The sequence below is a fragment of the Capra hircus genome, chromosome 16 (assembly GCF_001704415.2).
Source record: "Capra hircus breed San Clemente chromosome 16, ASM170441v1, whole genome shotgun sequence".
Lineage (NCBI taxonomy): Eukaryota > Metazoa > Chordata > Mammalia > Artiodactyla > Bovidae > Capra > Capra hircus.
The window spans coordinates 8,077,253-8,098,081 of record NC_030823.1 but is presented as its reverse complement, the minus strand read 5'-3'; the positions used below and the strand labels follow the sequence as shown (position 1 = coordinate 8,098,081).

At 35.9% G+C, this 20,829-nt stretch overlaps 1 pseudogene; it reads left to right on the top strand.

Annotated features, from left to right (window-relative positions):
* Positions 1,103–20,829, top strand: part of LOC102190155 — a 35,055-nt pseudogene continuing 15,328 nt past the window's right edge.

Below are 20,829 nucleotides of genomic sequence, written 5' to 3'. Positions count from 1 at the left end.
GACTGTAGGCCACCAGGCTCCTCTATCTATGGGATTCTCTAGGCATGAGTTCTAGAGTGGGCTGTCATTCCCTCCTCTAGGAGATCTTCCCACCCAGGGATCAAACCTGGGTATCCTGCATTACAGTCAGATTATTCACTGCTGAGACATCAGGGAAGCCCCAGTCTTCACTAGAGGGCCCCTTACACCATTATAAATTGATCAAACTTCCTCTGAGCCTTTGGAAAAAGTTAATGTTGAGATTGCCTCCTTATAAGGATATTTTGCACTCCTTGCCAGTTGAGCAAAACCAGACCTGTGATAACACAGAACCTTTTTTACCTTCAAGTATGGGATGTTACTTCAACAACAACCACAACAAAAATTGTTTTCTTGGTTTCTTACTGAATAATGAATATGCCTGTTTTTTTGTTTTTGTTTTTGTTTTGTTTTCTATTTAATTTGATGGAAGAAAAACAGGCATTCCAAAATAAGACACCACTGAATATTTGTAGTTGGAGAAAAATAGTGGAAGCTTCAACAAAATAACAACTTTAATTTTGTACTTTAGGGCTTCCCACGTGGTAAAGAATCTGCCTGCAATGCAGGAGATCTGGGTTGATCCCTGGGTCGGGAAGAGCCCCTGTAGAAGGGTATGGCAACCCATTCCAGTATTCTTGCCTGGAGAATTCCATGGACAGAGGGGCCTAATGGGCTACAGTCCATGGGTTTGCAAAGAGTCAGACACAACTGAACAACTAACATTTTCACTTTCAATGAGATTTTAAGTGTGGCATAATCCATAGGGGGGAAAAATGATGTTGAAATTTTGAAAGACTATTAAGAGAAAGATACAGGTTACATGGGTTTGATCCCTAGGTTGGGAAGATCTCCTGGAAGAGGAAATGGTAAACCACTCCAGTGTTCTGGCTTTCTTGGAAATGCCATAGACAGAGGAGCCTATGGGCTCACAAAGAGTTGGATATGGTTGAGTGACTGAGAAGAGAACACATTAACAGAAAGCAAAGCTGCAACCTAGGTAAAAATTTTTGCAAGATGCCCATTTGGTAAAGAGGTAGTATTCAAAATATTCACCAACCCTGCGAGTGGCTGAGGCACTGAGATGATCGGTGTGGTGGAGTCGGGAATGTTGATAGCTGAAGATGAAGGTGGTGGCTGTTGGGATTTCAAGAGGCTTGCTGGGGCCAATCTTTCCTCTGGCACTGTCTGCCAGCCACAGGCCTGTGGAGCTCCAGGGGCTGCTACTGGCATGGGTAGGTAGCTGGGTCCAGGCTGTACTGCCTGAATGGTCATCTGGTTTCTGGATCTTTCCCTCACTGTACTTCTTCCAGTTGGCTATCTCTTCTTCACCAAAGATGCTCAGAAAACTGTCTCAAGCTGCTCTCAGTTTCTGGAGCTTGTTGTTACACCTCATCGTTCCTCTTGTCAAGGATGGAGCAATCTCACTGCTGCAGCCGGAGGGGATCTGGAGCCCAGAGATCATGAATTTCTGCACTTTGCTGCCGGGATCTTCTCCCTCATGATAGGGACACAGGTTGCTCATCCAGAGCAGAGGCTGGAGGCAGGGACTTGGAAGATTTTCATTTTTCAATATTAAAAAGGCTCTGTGTACATGGTGGGCTATTCTTTTTAGCGTATGCACTTTGTGTTATAGTATTTCTCTCAAGGCTGCTTTACCCTTGTTTCTTTGATATGCTTTCATTACCTTTTATTTCAAAGCATTTCATGTGTAATTAATTAGTTGGTCAGTCATGTCTGAATCTTTGCAACCCCATGGACTGTAGCCTCCCAGGCTCCTCTGTCCATAGGATTCTTCAGGCAAGAATACTGGAGTGGGTAGCCATTCCCTTCTCCAGGGGATCTTCCTGACCTGGGGATCAAACCCTAGTCTCCTGAATTACAGGTGGATTCTTTACCATCTAAGCCACAGGGAAGCCCCTAAGATACTTCCCTAAATATTTTCTCTTTGATACATGAATGGATTAAGCTTGTTGTTTAGTGTTTGATATTTTCTTATAATCCTTTGTTATTGATTAGTAACTAATTCGACTGTAGGTAGAGCACACATTTTGTATGATTTCAATTTTTGTACATGTTTTGAGGTTATATCCCAGGATACAGTGCATATCATGTTTTGAGTTTGTCAGCACTTGAATATATCTACTGCTCCTTTTCATGGAGGGTTGTATGAATTTTGACTGAATCCTGGAGATAAATGTTATCCTTGAGTTCTTCTGTACTTACTGAATCTCTCTTGAGTTGTCGTACTAATTTTTTGAAATGAGTATCAAAATCTTTCAGCTCAGTTCAGTTCAATCACTCAGTTCTGTCCTACTCTTTGAGACCCCATGAATTGCAGCACACCAGGCCTCGCTGTCCATCACCAACTCCTGGAGTCTACCCAAACCCATGTCCATTGTGTCGGTGATGCCATCCAACCATCTCATCCTCTGTTGTCCCCTTCTCCTCCTGCCCTCAATCTTTCCCAGCACCAGAGTATTTTCAAATGAGTCAACTCTCTGCCTCAGGTGGCCAAAGTATTGGAGTTCCAGCTTCAACATCAGTCCCTCCAATGAACACCCAAAACTAATCTCCTTTAGGATAGACTGGTTGGATCTCCTTGCAGTCCAAGGGACTCTCAAGAGTCTTCTCCAACACCACAGTTCAAAAGCATCAATTCTTTCACGCTCAGATTTCTATATAATTCTCACATCCATACATGACTGCTGGAAAGTCCATAGCCTTGACTAGATGGACCTTTGTTGGCAAAGTAATGTCTCTGTTTTCTAATATGCAGTCTAGGTTGGTCATAACTTTCCTTCCAGAAGCAAGCATCTTTTAATTTCATGGCTACAATCACCATCCACAGTGATTTTCGAGCCCATAAAAATAAAGTCAGCCACTGTTTCCACTGTTTCTCCATCTATTTGCTATGAAGTGATGGGACTGGATGCCATGATCTTAGTTTTTTTGATGTTGAGTTTTAAGCCAACATTTTCACTCTCCTCTTTCACTTTCATTAAGAGGCTATTTAGTGCTTCTTCACATTCTGCCATAAGGGTGGTGTCATCTGCGTATCTGAGGTTATTGATATTTCTCCCAGCAATCTTGATTCCAGCTTGGGCTTCTTCCAGCCCAGCATTTCTCATGATGCACTCTGCATAGAAGTTAAATAAGCAGGGTGACAATATACAGCCTTGATGTACTCCTTTTCCTATTTGGAACCAGTCTGTTGTTCCATGTCCAGTTCTAACTGTTGCTTCCTGACCTGTATACAAGTTTCTCAAGAGGCAGGTCAGGTGGTCTGGTATTTCCATCTCTTTCAGAATTTTCCACAGTTTATTGCGATCCACACAGTCAAAGGCTTTGGCATAGTCAATAAAGCACAAGTAGGTATTTTTCTGGAACTCTCTTTCCAGTGATCCAGCAGATGTTAGCAATTTGATCTCTGGTTTCTCTGCCTTTTCTAAAACCAGCTTGAACATCTGGAATTTCATGGTTCACATATTGCTGAAGCCTGGCTTGGAGAATTTTGACCATTACTTTACTAGCGTGTGAGATGAGTGCAATTGTGTGGTAGTTTGAGCATTCTTTGGCATTACCTTTCTTTGGGATTGGAATGAAAACTGACCTTTTCCAGTCCTGTGGCCACTCTGGAGTTTCCCAAATTTGCTGACATATTGAGTGCAGCAGTTTCAGAGCATCGTCTTTTAGAATTTGAAATAGCTCAACTGGAATCTCATCACCTCCACTAGCATTGTTTGTAGTGATGCTTCCTAAGGTCCACCTGACTTCACGTTCCACGATATCCTGCTCTAGGTGAGTGTGAGTGATCACACCTTCATGATTATCTGGGTCGTTAAGTTGTTGTTGTTTTGTTTTTTTTTTTTTTTTTTTTTGGTACCGTTCTTCTGTGTATTCTTGCCACCTCTTCTTAATATCTTCTGCTTCTGTTAGGTCCATACCATTTCTGTCCTTTATTGAGCCCATCTTTGCATGAAATGTTACCTTGGTATCTCTAATCTAACGTTAATCAAATCTAATATAAAGTTAATCAAAATCTTTAACCAATATGGATATCTGTATTTCTCCTTCAGTTTGATTGGATTTTACTTTGCATATTTTTCATCTCTGTGGCTAAGTGCATGCCCACATATGTGTATTCTGTTTTTAAGACAGATTGACAGTTTTATGATGCAATCTCTCTTCCTACCAAGTGACTTTCTTTACTCTGAAGTTGATTTATTTGATATTAATATAGTCACTTTGGCTTTCTTTTTATTAATATTTGCATAAGATGTTTTCATTATCTTCAACTGCCTATATAATTATATTTGAAGAGAGTTACTTGCCACTGGCATATTGTTGGGTCATATTTTTTGATCCACCTTATCAATAGCTGTCTTCTATCTGATATATTCAGATCATTTTCCATTTGATGTGATTATTGATTAATTAGAACTTAATTCTGCATTTTTTACATATATATATATATATATATATATATATATATATATATATATATATATATATATATATATATATAATTCCTTCTGTTATTCCTCTCTAGGCTTTCTTTTTCCTCACTTTGAACTACTTACTTGAACCAATTTTTAGAATTCTACTTTGATTTATCTATAGTGCTCCTGAGTGTTTTTCTTTGTACAGCTTTATTGATGAATTTTTATGTATTACACTATTTATATACTTCAATTTTCACAGTCTATTGCTGTCATTTCATCAGCTTGTTTGAAAAGTTGAAGGCTTTCTTCCATTTATGGGCTTTTACTCTCCTTTTTAAAAAATAATTTTCTTAAATGTATCCTGTGTATATACATAGAATCACACCAGTCAGTATTATAATTTTTACTTCAGTCACCAAAAGTAATTTAGAAGACTCATGAGAAAGTTTTCTATTGTATTCATTACTCTTTTGTTAACTGTCTTTCTCCTTTCCTGATATCACAGTTTCTTTTTTTATCATTCTTTTCCTGTTAGAAAACTTCTAGCCTTTCTTTTAGGGTAAGTCTGTTAGTTTTCTTTATCTGAGAATATCTTGATTTCCCCTTTAGCCCCAAAGGATATTTCACTATGCATGAGATTGTTGAAAGTTCTATTATTTCAACACTTAAATACTTTTCTTCTGGCCTCAATGTTTGGAGATGAGACATCTACTGTCTTCTAATTTAATTCTCAGTTAGGTAAAGTGTCATTTTTCTTTGACTACATTCAAGACTTTTTTTTCTCTTTAGTTGTTGGGAGCTTAATTATAAAGGATCTTGTTAAGTATTTTTTAGGTTTATTTTGTTTGGAATAACACAATTCACTCAACTTCTTAAACTTGTAGGTTTATAAGATTTTTTTCCCCAAATTGGAAAGTTTTCTTCCATTATTGTTTTCAACCTTTTATTATTGCCTTTTTTCTCCTTTTCATTTGGAATATATGAAGTAAAAAGAAAACTCAGAGAACTCATCATCATGTTATTCTGTAGATCCTCAAGTTCTTTCACCTTTTAGAGTTGTGTTATGCTTGATTTCTATATAACTGTTCAGGACTTTTCAATGTACTTATGAAGAAAGGTATGACATTTCATCTTTTCAGAAGTAGGAGTTCATCTCTTTACTTTTAATCTATTTTGGTCTTTATATTTTAAATAGTTTTTTATAGACCTCACACAGTTGTTTATATAAATTCCAACAATCTCATTGCATATATGATATTATACGTTTCAATGCCATTCTCCCAAATAATTAACATCCAATTAAAATAAATGAATTTATATTTAAAAAATTTCAACAATCTCTTTATTTTAATTATTATCTTTAGGCCATTCATATTTAAAGTTGGATAAACATCAACCATGTTCGTAATCGTTTTCTATTTATTGACAGAGGCATTTTTTGCTCTTTTATCTAGTTTTAATTGAGCATTTTATAGGATTCCATTTTATCTCCTTTCTAGCATATCAGTTGCCTAGAGTTTACAGTATTCATTTTCATTTTTTAACTAATGTAACAGATTATTTCCTGTGTAATTGAGATACTTTACAACAGAATGTTCCCATTCTTTCCCTCCCATTCTTTGAGTCATTGCTGTCATTCATTTTATTAATACTTTCCATGTGCTATAATCATCAATTGTTTCTATATATGATTTAGAATAATATTGTATTCACTGGAATACCTACTTAGAATTAACAGGATTTTTTTGTTTGTTTGTTTGTTTTTTTACTACCTAAGCTTTGGAAATGTTCCTCCAAATTACTTTTGAATTTTATTTTGATAAGTGTTTGGTGATATTATTGACCTGTGACAAATGCTATAATTTTTAATGATTTTGTTTTTATCATGCAAACTCTGAATTATTTGAGTAGTTTCTGTTGGTTTTCTTTCCTATCATTTATCCAGGAAGAATATCAGCTTTATTGTTTGATCATTGTGCATGAACACAAGGATGGCAATTTATTAGCAAGATGCTGTAGTTTTTAGTCTTCACTGTGTTCTCACAAATTATTTGTTAGTCAGTTAGCTGCATCGGACTCTCATGGACAGTAGCCTGACAGGGTCCTCTATCCCTGGGATTCCCCAGGCAAGAATATCGGAGTGGGTTGCCATTCCCTTCTTCAAATTATAATCCTTAACAAACATCTTCCTAAGGACTTCAAGCCTAAAGAGATGATTCCCCTGCAGAATCTAATGATCTGTCAATCATGGTCATTCTGCTGGCTGAGTAACATAGGAGAAAGGGAAGATGAGTGGACACTCTGAGTGCCATCTCCTCTATACCACTTTTAAAACATGTTTATTAGTAAAGATTTGTGTAAATCAAAATTATATTTGAAAGGTGAAAATTCTCTATAATTTGTAAAATTTCAGATACATAATTATATTCAATTATGTAATGTGTAAGTGGCATTGAAAATAATCCCCTAGTTTTATCTTCAAAGTGTTTATTTTCATGTTTAAAAAGAGCCAATTATTTGAGAGAAATTATTTAAAAAACTAATTTCATGACTGGAGAAACTATCCTAGATGTAGTATGTCCTCTAATTTTGCAAGAAATCAGCCTTCAGATTTTCATTCCCTTTAGGCAATCAGGATCTCATTATTGAGACCACCTATGGATGGTGTGATTGAAATTTTACATCTGTGCATAATCACCTCATCATGCTGATCTTTCGATGTAAATCTCTAGACCATCATGGACATTACACTAAAAAAGCTTAGGAAGTTCTATTTTAGCCCTGAATTGCTCATATTTCATTTTAGCCCCAAATAATTCTGAAACACTACTGAGATACCTATTTTCTCTCAAAGTTTAAAATATTGCACTCTGAAGCTTCCGTGATTGGCACATTTTACTTGACACATTCCATGAAGCTAGAGTATCATGTAATGTCATACTTGGAAAATTTTGGTTTTAATGTGTTATCTTGCTTATTGATTTTAAGGTCTTAACATTTTGCAGTTCATATCATCCTATGTTATTTTGTCAGTGTGTCATTAGTTTGCAAATTAGTGGGATTTTTCTTCACTACTCTCTGAGATGAGAATATTATTGAACATAAGAATTTAGTTTTATATCAAACAAAATTAGTTTTATATTAAAAGCATTGAGTTCCACAACTTTTCATGCCAAAATATTGTGTTAAATGAAGAAAATCATCTTTAAAGGGCACCATAACTACTCTTTCGTTTGTTGTAATTTCATTTAATTATTATAGATAGTATTGTAAAATTTTATATTTACATTTTTGAAAATTACTTTTAAAACAATCATCAAATGTTGGATTGTTAAGAAGCATTTTTTTAAATTGGCAAAAGATTATTTTGTTCATGGAAGTTACATTATAAGTTTAATTACATTTCAATTAAAACTCAAAATTGTTTACTATAATAAAGTCTATATTATAAATGCAACATAAGTGACAGAAGCTTTAAAAATTATTTTTAAGATAAAATAATTAACTTAATTTAATAAATACCTTTCCTGTTGGCTCAGTGGTATACAAACCTCCTCCCAGTTCAGGAGAGTTGGGTTCGACTTCTGGGTTGGGAAGATCTCAAATAGTAGTAATTGGCAACACACTCTAGAATTCTTCCCTAGGAAATCCCATGGACTGAGGAGCCTACAATGTACGTGAACTGAGAAATTCCAGATGTACAAGATGGATTTAGAAAAGGCAGGGGAAACAGAGATCAAATTCCAAACATCTGTCAGATAACAGAAAAAGCAAGAGAATTCCAGAAAAAAGCATGTACTCTGCTTCACTGACTACATTAAAGCCTTTGACTGTATGGATCACAACAAACTGTGGAAAATTCTTCAAGAAATGGAAATAACAGATCACCTTTCCTGCCTCCTGAGAAAACTGTATGCTGGTCAAGAAACAATAGTTAGTACCAGACAAGGAGCAAGAGATTGGTCCAAATTTGGGAAAGGAGTATGTCAAAGCTGTATATTGTCATCCTGCTTACTTAACTTCTATGTAGAGTTGCTGCTACTGCTAAGTCGCTTCAGTCGTGTCCGACCCTGTGCAACCCCAGAGATGGCAGCCCACTAGGCTCCGCCATCCCTGGGATTCTCCAGGCAAGAACACTAGAGTGAATGCATGAAAGTGAAAAGTGAAAGAAGTCGCTCAGTCGTGTCTGACTCTTTGCAACCCCATGGACTGCAGCCTACCAGGCTCTTCCATCACATGGGATTTTCCAGGCAGGAGTACTGGAGTGGGGTGCCATTGCCTTCTCCATGTAGAGTACATCATGCCAAATGCAGGGCTGGATGAAGCACAAGCTGGAATCAAAATTGCCAGGAGATATATCAGTAGGCTCAGATATGCAGAGGACACCACCCTTATGACAGAATGGTAAGAGGCAGTAAAGAACCCTTTTGATGAAGGTGAAAAAGGAGAGTGAAAAATATGGCTTAAAGCTCCACATTCAAAACAATAATATCATGACATCTAATCCCATCATTTCATTGCAATTAGATGAGGAAACAATGGAAACTGTGACAGACTTTATTTTCTTGGGCTCCAAAATCACTATAGACGGTGACAGCAGCCATGAAAATAAGACACTTGCTCTTTGGGAAAAAAAGTTGTAACAAACCTAGACAAGGCATTGCAAAGCAGAGATATCACTTTGCCAACAAAGATCCATCTAGTCAAAGCTATGGTTTTTCCAGTAGTCATTATGAATATTGGACCATAAAAAAGCCTGAGCACCGAAGAACGGATGCTTTGAAACTGTGGTACTGGTAAAGACTCTTGAGAGTCCCTTGAACAGCATGAAGATCAAACCAGTCAATGCTAAAGGAAATCAGTCCTGAGTGTTCATTGAAAGGACTAATGCTGAAACTGAAGATCCAATACTTTGGCTACCTGACTCATTGGAAAATACCCTGATGTTGCGAAAGATTGAGGGCAGGAGAAGAAGGGGGCAACAAAGTATAAAATGGTTGGATGGCATCAACAATTTAATGCACAGAAGTTTGAGCAAATTCTGGGAGCTAGTTAGTGAAGGACAGGGAAGCCTGATTTGCTGCAGCTCTTGGGGTCACAAAGTGTGGGACACAACTGAACAATAGCAACAACATGTGGGGACTTAGCTCCCTGACCAGGGATGATGGAATTTACACTACCTGCATTGGAAAGGGAAGTCTTAACCACTGGAACACCAGAGAAGCCCCCGTTTTGAGTTAATTTTTTGTGAAAGGTATAAGGTCTGTTTCTAAATTCGTTGCTTTTCATGTGGGTATCAAGTTGTCCCAATTTAAAGAAACTTTCTTTGCTCCATTTTATTGCCTTTGAAATAAAAGTGAGTTTTACTCGCTCAGTACTGACTCTTAGAGACCCTGTGGACTGTAGCTCACCAGGCTCCTTTGTCCATGGAATTCTCTAGGCAAGAATATTGGAGTGGGTAGCCACTTCCTTCTCCACAGGAGTTTCCTGACATAGGGATTGAACTCCAGTCTCCTCTATTACAGGCAGATTCTTTACCATCTGAGCCACCAGTAAAAGATCAGTAGTCTATATTTATCAGGGTTTATTTCTGTACTTCCTATTCTGTATCATTGATCTGTTCATCCTTTCTATTGCCAGTACCATACTGTCTTGATCACTGTAGCTTTATATTAATGCTGAAATTGGTTAGTGTCACACTTTCAACTTTATTCCTTTTTAATATTGTGTTGGCTAATCTTGGTCTTTTACCTCTCCATACACATATTGGTGGCACAGTGGTAAAGAACCCACCTGCCAATCCAGGAGACACAAGAGACAGTTCTATCCCTGGGCCAGAAAGATTCCCTGGAATAGGAAATGGCAACCCACTCCAGTATTCTTGCCCAGAAAATTCCATAGACAGAGGAGACTGCCAGGCTACAGTCCATGAGGTCTCAAAGAGTCAGACATGACTGAGCATGAGCACATATGTGCTATAAGTGGTATTGGACTTTTACTTAAAATTCCACTTGATGAAACATGGAAAACCATTGACTTTTGTATTAATCTTGATTCTTCCATGTTGCTATAACTGCTTATTAGTTTCTGAAATTTTCTATCATCCTTTCAGATATTCTAAATTGACAATTATGTCATCTGTGAACAAAGACAGTTTTACTTTCCCCTTCCCAATCACAAAAATATTTTTTCTTCTTGTCTTATTATATTATCTAGGACTTCCAATATGATGTTAAAAAGGAGTGGCGAGAAGGTAAATCCTTATCTTTATACTTGATCATATTAGAGAACTTCGAGTATCTCATGATTAAGCACGATATTAGCTATAGACTTTTTTTGCAAATAGTCTTTATCAAGTTGACAAAGTATTCCTGTATTCCTAGCTTGCTGAATGTTTTTATCGTAAGTGGTGTTGGACTTTTTTTTCAAATTCTTTTCTTCATCTATTATATAATAATTTATTTTTCTTTCTCAGCTTGTTGATATGAGGTTGTATTAATTAATATTTAAAAATGAAATTAATGTTTCATACCTGGGATGAATCCCACTTGGGCATGGTGTATAATTATTTTTATACATCATTAGACTCTATTTCACATAGGACATTTGACACAGAGCAATGACATGAAACCTCCCTTATGGCAGAAAGTGAAGAGGAACTAAAGAGCCTGTTGATGAAAGTGAAAGAGAAGAGTGAAGAAGCTGGCTTAAAACTCAACATTCAAAAAACTATGATCATGGCATCCAATTCCATCATGTCAAATCAATGGGGAAACAATGGAAACTGTGAAAGACTTTATTTTGGGGGGCCCCAAAATCACTGCAGATGGTGACTGCAGCCGTGAAATTAAAACACACTTGCTCCTTGGAAGAAAAGGCATGACAAACCTAAACAGCATATTAAAAAGCAGAGACTTTACCTTGCCATTAAAGGTCCATATAGTCAAAGCTATGGTTTTGCTAGTAGTCATGTATAGATGTGAGAGTTGGACTATAAAGAAAGCTGAGCACCAACAATTGACACTTTTGAACCGTGATGTTGAAGAAGACTCCTGAGAGTCCCTTGGACTGCAAGGAAAATAAAATAGTCAATCCAAAAGGAAATCAATCCTGAACATTCATTGGAAGGACTGATGCTGAAGCTGAAACTCCAATACTTTGGCCACCTGATATGAAGAGCAGATTTGTTTGAAAAGACCTTGATGCTGGAAACGACTGAAGGGAGGAGGAGAAGGGTAGGACAAAGGATGAGATGGTTGAAAGGCATCACCAACTCAGTGGACATGAGTTTGAGCAAGCTTCAGAAGACGGTGAAGGATAGGGAAGCCTGGTGTGCTCCAGTCCATGGGGTCACGAAGAGTTGGACACAACTGAGGAATGGAACAACAGTAACAACAGATTCTATTTGCTGACAGTTGTGTTTAGAATTTTACATATATGTTCATGAAAAAGACATTGGTCTGTATTTCTCCAGTAAAATTTGTAATTTCAGTGTAATGCTGACCTCATAGAGTGTGCTAAAAGTAGTTTTTATGTTTCTATCCTCTGAAAAAAGTGAGGTACAATTGCTATAATTTCTTCCTTAAATGTTTAATAGAATTCATCAATGAATCCGATTGTTTCTTGTGCTCTCTGTTTTGTAAGGTTGTTAATTACTGATTCATTTTAAATGGTTTAGGCCTAATTCAACACATCTATATATTCTTGGGTGTGTTATGGCATATTGTCTTTCTAGCAATTAGTCCATTTTATCCATATTATCAACGATGTGGGCATAGCTATTTCATTATTATCCTTTTCATTTCCATGGTATCTGCAGTAAATTTCCTTCTTTCACTTTTGATATTATCAATAGCAATTTGTGTCTGCTCTCTTTTTTCTTTGTTATCCTAGTTAAATGCTAAGTTGCTTCAGTTGTATCTGACTCTTTGAGACCATATGGACAGTAGCCTGCCAGGCCCCTCTGTCCATGGGATTTTCTAAGCAAAAATACTGAAGTGGGTTGCCATTTCCTTCTCCAGGTTAAAAGATTATTAATTTTATCAGTTTTTTTCAAAGTATCACCTTTTTGTTCTGATGATTTTCTGTACTGATTTTTTGTTTTCAACTTATGCTTATTTTGAATTTAATTTGCTCTTATTTTACCATTTTTTTATGGTGGAAAGTTCTTCTATTGTTGGAGTTTAGATCTTTCATCTTTTATACTATGTACATTTAATGCTATAAAAGTTCCTCTAGCACTTCTTTTGCTGTATTCCTCAAATTCTGATCAATTGCTTTCACTTTTTCATTCAAAAGTATTTTTTTTTAATTTTTCTTGAAATTTTATTTGACCCGTGTGTCATTTGGTAGTGTGTTGTTTAATCTACTTATGTTTTGGACTTTTCCAGTAATCTTCATATAACTATTTATTTTTGGTTTAATTTCTTGTAGTTTGAGAGCAGACATTGTATTATTTCTATTCTTTTAAATTTGCTGTGTTCTATGGCTCACGGTGTGAGACACAGCCACAGTGACTTCCCTGGTGGCTCAGACTGTAAAGCATTTGTCTACCATGTGGGAGACCCGGGTTCAAGCCCTAAGTTGTGAAGATTCCCTGGAGAAGGAAATGGCAATCCACTCCAGTACTATTGCCTGGAAAATCCCATGGACAGAGAAGCCTGGTAGGCTACAGTCTGTGGGGCCACAAAGAGTCGGACATGACTGAGCAACTACACACTTTCACGGCTCACAGTGTGGTCTATCTTTGTGAATGTCCCATGTGTCCTTGAGAAAAATGTGCATTCTGCTATAGTTGGATGAAGTGCTTTCTAGATGTCAATTTTATCCATTTAATTGAGAGCGTAGGTTTTTTTTTTTTAAATTTGCAATTGCCCTATAGTTGCTTTACAATGTTGTGTTAGTTTTTGCTGTACAAAAAAGTGTGTCAGCTATAGGTATATATATATCCCCTCTTTTTTTTTGCATTTCCATCCTATTCAGGTCACCACAGGGCATTGAATATAATTCCTTAGGCTATACAATAGGTTCTCATTAGTTATATATTTTATACTTAGTATCAATAGTGTATAGATAGCGTTTGGTGCTTTCAGCTGTATCTTACTGATTTTCTGGCTGCTAGATCTGTCCATCTGGCAAAGGGGTGTTAAAGTTTCTAACTATGATGTTGGGTTCATCTGTTTCTCTGTAAGTCTTACCAGGTTTTCGCTCACATTGTTTGATACTCTGTTGTTAGGCATATGCATGTTAAGAACTGTCATGTCTTAAAAATTAATCCCTTTATCATTATGTAAGTCCTGTGTCTCTGACTTTCCTTGGTGTCAGCTCTGTCTGAAATTAGGATAACTACTCTTGCTTTCTTTTCATTTGTGTTGTTCTTGTTCAATCGCTCGGTTGTGTCGGACTCTGTGACCACATGGACTGCATTACACCAGGCTTCCCTGCCCTTCACCGTCTCCCGGAGTTTGCTCAAACTCATGTCCATTGAGTCAGTGTTGCCATGCAACCATCTCATCCTTTGTCATCCCTTCTCCTTCTGCCTTCAGTCTTTCCCAGCATCAGGATCTTTTCTAATGAGTTGGCTCTTCACCTCAGATGATCAGAGTATTGGGCTTCAGCATCAGTCCTTCCAATGAATATTCAGAATTGATTTCCTTTAGGATTGACTGGTTTGATCTCCTTTCATTTGTGTTAGCATGATATATTTTTTTCCATCCATTTGCTCTTACTCTATGTATATCTGTATTTAAAGTGAGTTTCCTATAGATGACACATGGTTGAGTATGGTTTTGATCCTTTGTGGCAATATCTGTCTTAACTGGTACAGTTAGGCCGTTGACATTCAAAGTGATTATTAATAGAGCTGGACTAGTACCTGCTGTATTAGTTCTTGTTTCCTCTTTGTTCCCTTGTTCTTTGTAACTGCTTTTGTCTGTCACTCCTTTGGGGCCTTTTGTGGTTTTATATGATTCCATTTCTCTCCTAGGGCTTCCCTGATAGCCCAGTTGGTAAAGAACCTGCTTGAAATTAAACCACAATTTTCTCTCCTTAGTCACCTATATTTTTGAGCATGTAATGATTCTCTTTTCTCTTTTTAGTATTTCAGTTATGTTTCTTTTTTTCACTTTTTTAGTGGTTGTTTTAGAGTTTTCAGTATACATTTATGACGTGCCAATCTACTTTCAACTAGGACTGTACAACTTCCCAGGTAATGTGCACATCTTTTGAAACTAACCCTAATTTCCTTTCATTCCTTATACCATTGTTGCCATCATTTCACTTATAATAAGGATAAATTACCATATATATGACATATACATAAGCATACATAGATGAATATCACATTGCTGTTTTTATTTTCAACAGACTGTTATCTATAAAATCAATTAAAAATAAGAAAAATGAAAGTCTTTTTTTAAAAATTTTATCTTCATGTATTTCTCTTTCATGCTCTTCCTGTATGTAGATCTGGGGTTATAACTTATTTTCCTTCTTTCTTTTGAACTTATTTTAACTTTTTTCTCGAGGCAAGTCCACTAGGAACAAATTCTTTCAATTTTTGTTTGTCAGAAAAAGTCTATTTCTCCTTCACCTTTGAAAGATAATTGCCTAGCGTACAGAATCTAATTTGGTGATTGTTGTCTACCAACACTGTACATATTTTTGTTTATTCTCTTCTTGTTTTCATGTTTTCCAAAGAGAAGTTGTATGTTATTCCTTGTTCTTCTCTAGGGAAAATGCATTTTTCTCTGCCTTGTTTTAGAAGATATTTGTTTATTTTTGATTTTGTATACTTTGAAAAATATGTGCTGTGCTGAGGTGTAATTTCTTTTCTTTGCTTTTTTTTTTTTTTTAAATTTATCCTTCTTCATATTCTCTTGTTACTGAATTGAGTCTAATTATCTTACTCTCAGGTCTAGCCCAGCCTCTGAGTGGGAAGATTCTTTCCTCTTTCTAGTTTGACGAGGTAAATAACAAAACAAAAACTGAGATCAATACAGCACAGACTTTATTCAGTGGTCAAAGAATGGAGAAGTAGAAACTAAGTTCACAGATAAACTTCTCCCACCTGGAGAAATTTAATTATAAAGAGTAGAGACAAAGGGTGGAAGAGTAAGAGTGAAGCTGATGATGGGGAGACATGATAATTAGTTGGTGGATAAGGGGCGAGGCTTTTTCTAGGGACTAGGTGCCCCTCAATTTTTGCCTTTTTGTGATACTTAGTGTCTGGTCCTAACTACTGGTATGTGTGTCATTTAATACGCAAATATAGTAGCACCGTGTATAAAGAGACTCAGGGTCCGTTGCAGGTCTGATTTGTTGCCATCTTGGTCCCTGCAGGTCCCATATGGTATGGGCTTTTTATAGATTCCTTTCTTGTCTGTGAACCCCTTACTTAAAGATTTATGTTAAATGCTGGGGAAGGGTGGGAGTTAGACGGTTTTAAACAAATACTTGGAGAAGTTCTGGCAACACTGTGAGCTTCTTGGCTCTTTGGTCTTGTGTCAGATATTAATTTGGAGAAATTATCAATTTTTGTTTCAAATATTTCTTCAGTTTTTCTTTTCATTTTCTCTTTTCCTTCTCTTTCTGGAGTTTACATGCATATCTGTTGTAATTGTCCCACAATCCTTTGAGTCTCTCGTCAGTTTTGTCAGTCATTGTTCTCTTTGTTGTTCGATTTCTGAGGATTCTAGTGATACATTCTCAAGCTCAGAAAGTCTATCCTCACCCATGCGCAGTCACCTAACTAGCCCATCACAGACAGTCTTTATTTCTGTTCCCCTCTTGTTTTCTATCTCTGTCATTTATTTTGGGTCTGTTCTTATAATTTCCATTTCCCTGCTTATATTTTTATCTGTTTTTTTTTTTTAAGAGAGAGAGAAAATATCTTTTTATTTTATTTTATTTTTACTTTACAATACTGTATTAAACGCACAGCAAACATTATCCTCAATGGTGAAAAATTGAAAGTATTTCTATCTGTTTTTGAAGCATCTGCTCTATCCATTAGAATCTTTAGCATATTAATTGTATTCCTTTCCAATTCACAGTCTAATCATATCAGTACCCCTGCCATGCCTGGTTCTGATGCTTGCTCTGTCTCTTTAATTTTTTTTTTTTTTTTTTGCCTTTTAGTATGCATTTTATTTTTTTGATGATATCCAGATGTGATGTACTGGTAAAAAGAAACTTCTGTAAATAGTCCTTTAGTGAAGTGGTGATGAGGTATGAGAGGAGAGAAAGCATACTGTAGTCCTATGATTGTCTTTGTTGTTTAGTTAGTAAGTTGTGTCTGATTCTTTGTGACCCCATGGACTATAGCCTGCAAGGCTGCTTGATCCATGGGATTTCCCAGGCAAGAATACTGGACTGGGTTGCCATTTCCTTCTCTGGGGGGTCTTCCCCACCCAGGGATTGAACCTGTGTCTCTTGTATTGGCAGGCAGATTCTTTACTGCTGAATCACCAGGAAAGACCCTCCAAATCAGTTTAGTTCTGATCAAACCCCCAGAGGATTAGGCTCTGGTTAACAAGTTTCTCCTGCAAAAAGGCCTTATTAACCAGACAGAATGTTTTGGCATCTCTCAAAATGGTTCCTTTCCTCAGCCTCACGACAGAAACGGGAAAGGATTTTTCTCTGATATTTACAGTGAGAACTTGGCTAAGCTCCTAGAGGTAAATTTCACCATCTTGTGCAGTTTGTAGCTCTGAGACTTGTCTGCAGTGAGCCCCCAGCAATTCACCAATTACAGTACAGATTTTCCTATGTTGGCTCTGGTTCCTGCAGTGGTTCATCTCCCTAGATTCTGCTCTGGTAAGACGTGCCTGCCTCTGTGTGTTTGCCTGTCTGTCTCTCCTGTCCTGAAGGTAGTAGTTTTTCCTGTGTTTGTCTTTTTATCCAGGAAGAGCTGTTGATTCCAGTCTGTTCAGTATTTTACCTGTTAGGGTAGTGTGATAACTTCCAAGCTCTTTATAGGCAGAAATGGAAACTGAAAGTCCATCTGTTGTTCTTGGGGAAAAAAAAAAAAATCCGTGCAACAACTGAAAAGTTAATTCCATTAACAGTGTACTTCAAATGAGTTTGGGGAGAAATATTTTTTTTCTTAATTTATCATAGAAAATTGTCTGTAACAAAAAACAAAAAAGCTTTTATTTCTTAGATTGGAAACTAAAAGATGTATATACATTGACATAAAAATAGATATGGTGTTTCAAACAAGTTTACAAGAATAATAATAAATGAGAATTCATTTTCAGTAGAACAACTTATGAAAATTTTTGTAAACTTATAAATCAAGCATAGCCAAAATGGAATAGGGAAATGCATTGGGAATAATATTTTTGAAGCTTATTATCCTGTTGGATTATAAACCAGATCCTCTTTAGCTAATTTAGTATTCAAAACACCTTGAGAGTACATGTTTTTGTTTGAATTATAGGCTATTTAAAAAAGGCATGATAAATTCAGTTTATTGATATAATGTGATACAGCATTTTATCCCAGATGGTCCGATTTGAAGAGGGAAACTTTACAAAATATAAACATATTTATGAGACATGCTCCTAATAATTACTTTGAAAAACGAATATTTGTAAGTATTATTTCAGAAGATGTTAATCCTGAATAGAGGCAGGTAGCTAACAGTATTTCTATCACTGTGTGCAAAATGAAATATGTCTTTGACATCTTTGACAAATACATGCTTGACATCCAAGCATTTCTTAATATTTGTTGACTTTTTTGTCTTCTAGCAAGGCTTTGACATTCTATTCTATTATTTTGTTTTCTCGCTGTGGTATATGTATGCACTATTAGTTCCAAATCCTTGAGCAGATATGAGTGGACCAAAATTTCCTTCTGTTTTAATATTTAATCCAGTAGACCAATGTTTGAATTTTTGTAACAGTATATCACGTGCGAGCATGTCCAACTCTTTGCAACCCATGGACTGTAGCCCGCCAGGCTCCACTGCCCATGGGGATTCTCCAGGCAAAAACATCGGAGTGGGTGGCCATGTTCTCCTCCAAGGGGTCTTCCCAACCCAGGGATCAAACCCAGATCTCCTACATTTCAGGCAGATTCTTTACTGTCTGAGCCACCAGGGAAGCCCAAGAATAGTGAAGTGGGTAGTAGATCCCTTCACCATGGGAACTTCTCAACCCAGGGTTCAAACTGGGGTCTCCTGCATTGCAGGTGGATTCTTTACCAGCTAAGCCACCCAGGAAGCCCCAACAGTATATCATAAACCATACATGCCTCTCAGTTCAGTGTTTCTGACTAATGCTTACATGAAATCATTTATATTTTGTCTCATTGTATTAATAAAATATTAATATTAACTATATATGGACAAAAACTCTAGAATTGTATTCTAAATTCTATTGATAACAACTGATAATTGTATGGAGCCATTTGAAAAACTCATTGTGCATCCTCAAAGATTTGTCTGTCTTGGATGTTGCTGACTTTAAGAAAAGCATCACAGTATCATACTCTGTCATGATTTTTGCAACTGTGTGCATCAGAATGTATCTCCACCTTGCCTCCTATATTTAATCCATACTTTTGTCAGTGTGTATAGTATCACAAGACTCAAATGCGCTGAATAAACTTGTGGAGAAGAGAAAAATTAAGAGAGAAATGTAAAAAATACACAAAGCAATTGTTAAGAGCATATTGGTACTAGAGAAAGCAGAGTAGATTGCTTTTTGGATGTACATGTGTCTGTATGTCTGTTTGCTATTTTAGTTGTATTTTGGGGAAACAGATTGGAGATTTGGTGTTAGTGTTAAAATTACCTAATTTACAGAAAGTATTCTAATCAGTATTTTTGTATATAAGTCTGAATTTTCAGGAACAGTTTGCTGGTGTTCAGCAGGAAATGCCTGCTATGTTATTTTTAGAATCCCAGTGGGCCAGTATCTTTCTTTATGGTTTTTACATATTCCTCTCATTTTTTTCAGACTAATTCATGGAAAAAATACTGTTGTTCTCTAACATCCTGTGAAATCAAATTGGTAAGTGGATAGTTTGGCAATTCTATTATTTTCATTAATTCTATTTTCATTATTTCTATTACTTTTATTAATAGAATTATTAATAATTCTATTATTTTCTATTATTCTATATTTTTGGACCTATAATCTATCACATTGGCAGTGTTTACCAAAATGATTGATGCATCCCTTCGTTTTTATCTATACATGGATAGTAAAATACTGTTTTACTTTATCATGATAAGGATAACAAGAATTAAAAAGACCTTCCCAAAACTGATACATAAAGATATTAAATTTAATATTTGTAGGGGAATCACCTTCAAGTCTTGGAGTCTTCTATTACTATGTGTGTATATTTGTGTGTGGGATTTAGTATGGTATGGACATTATACTATAATCAACATTCTAGAAGATGACTTAGATTTTCTATTATAATGCCAAAAATATTAATAAAATGCATTGTCTTGAAATTATTATAATTTAAGTCTTTTCATGGGGCTGAAATAGGCTGAAATATACTCAGCTATATTTTTTAAAAATTCATTGAAAAATTATATATGTTTACTTTGACAAACATCTTCTGTATAATATTAAGAAAGTTTTCTATTACTAGTAGGAAAAATATGCAGAAACGTGCTAAGGAAAAAAAAATATATTATTGCAAACAAATGCACACACATATAGGTTTGCAGTCCTAAACGTAACTTCTGGTTTGGAAGTTTGTTGTGTTATATTTTGCTTTTATGAATTCTCATCACATTTGAGACTCAGTTCTGACTTCACATTTGTGTAATGGATGTTGACTGTTTAAACTATTATCTTTTTTCCCCTCATAATCTGTAATTATGGTACTTGAGAATAAAAAGTAACAGAGTCATCTTATTTTTCTTCTGTTAGTATTGTACTTGAAAGAGTTTCACGGTAAATGTATTATCATTTTGAGATGAAGTATTTCGTTATTTTTATTAGAGCATTTTAAAAGTTGTTTTTATATTATCTGCTATAATTCTTAATTTAATTTCTAATGATATTTCTTTATTTTGCATACCTTGTGATTTTTTTATTCAAATTTTGTCAAGGTGACAAAGTCAAAAAAGAAATGAAAAGAATTATTTGAAAATTATTTAGATCAAAATTTTAAAGAAGATGCCAAAGTCCAAAACTGCAATTAAAAAGGAAAGTAATTTAGACTCACCAGGTACCAAATAGAACAAGGCAACATCACATTAAAATTTTATGTAAAGGAAGGAAATGCAGGTGAATGTTTTACATAACTCTACATGAGTTTGACTTGCCAATGAAACAAGGAAAATGAGATAATATGGAGAAGAATGAAATTATGTGAAATATTAAATGGTTAATGT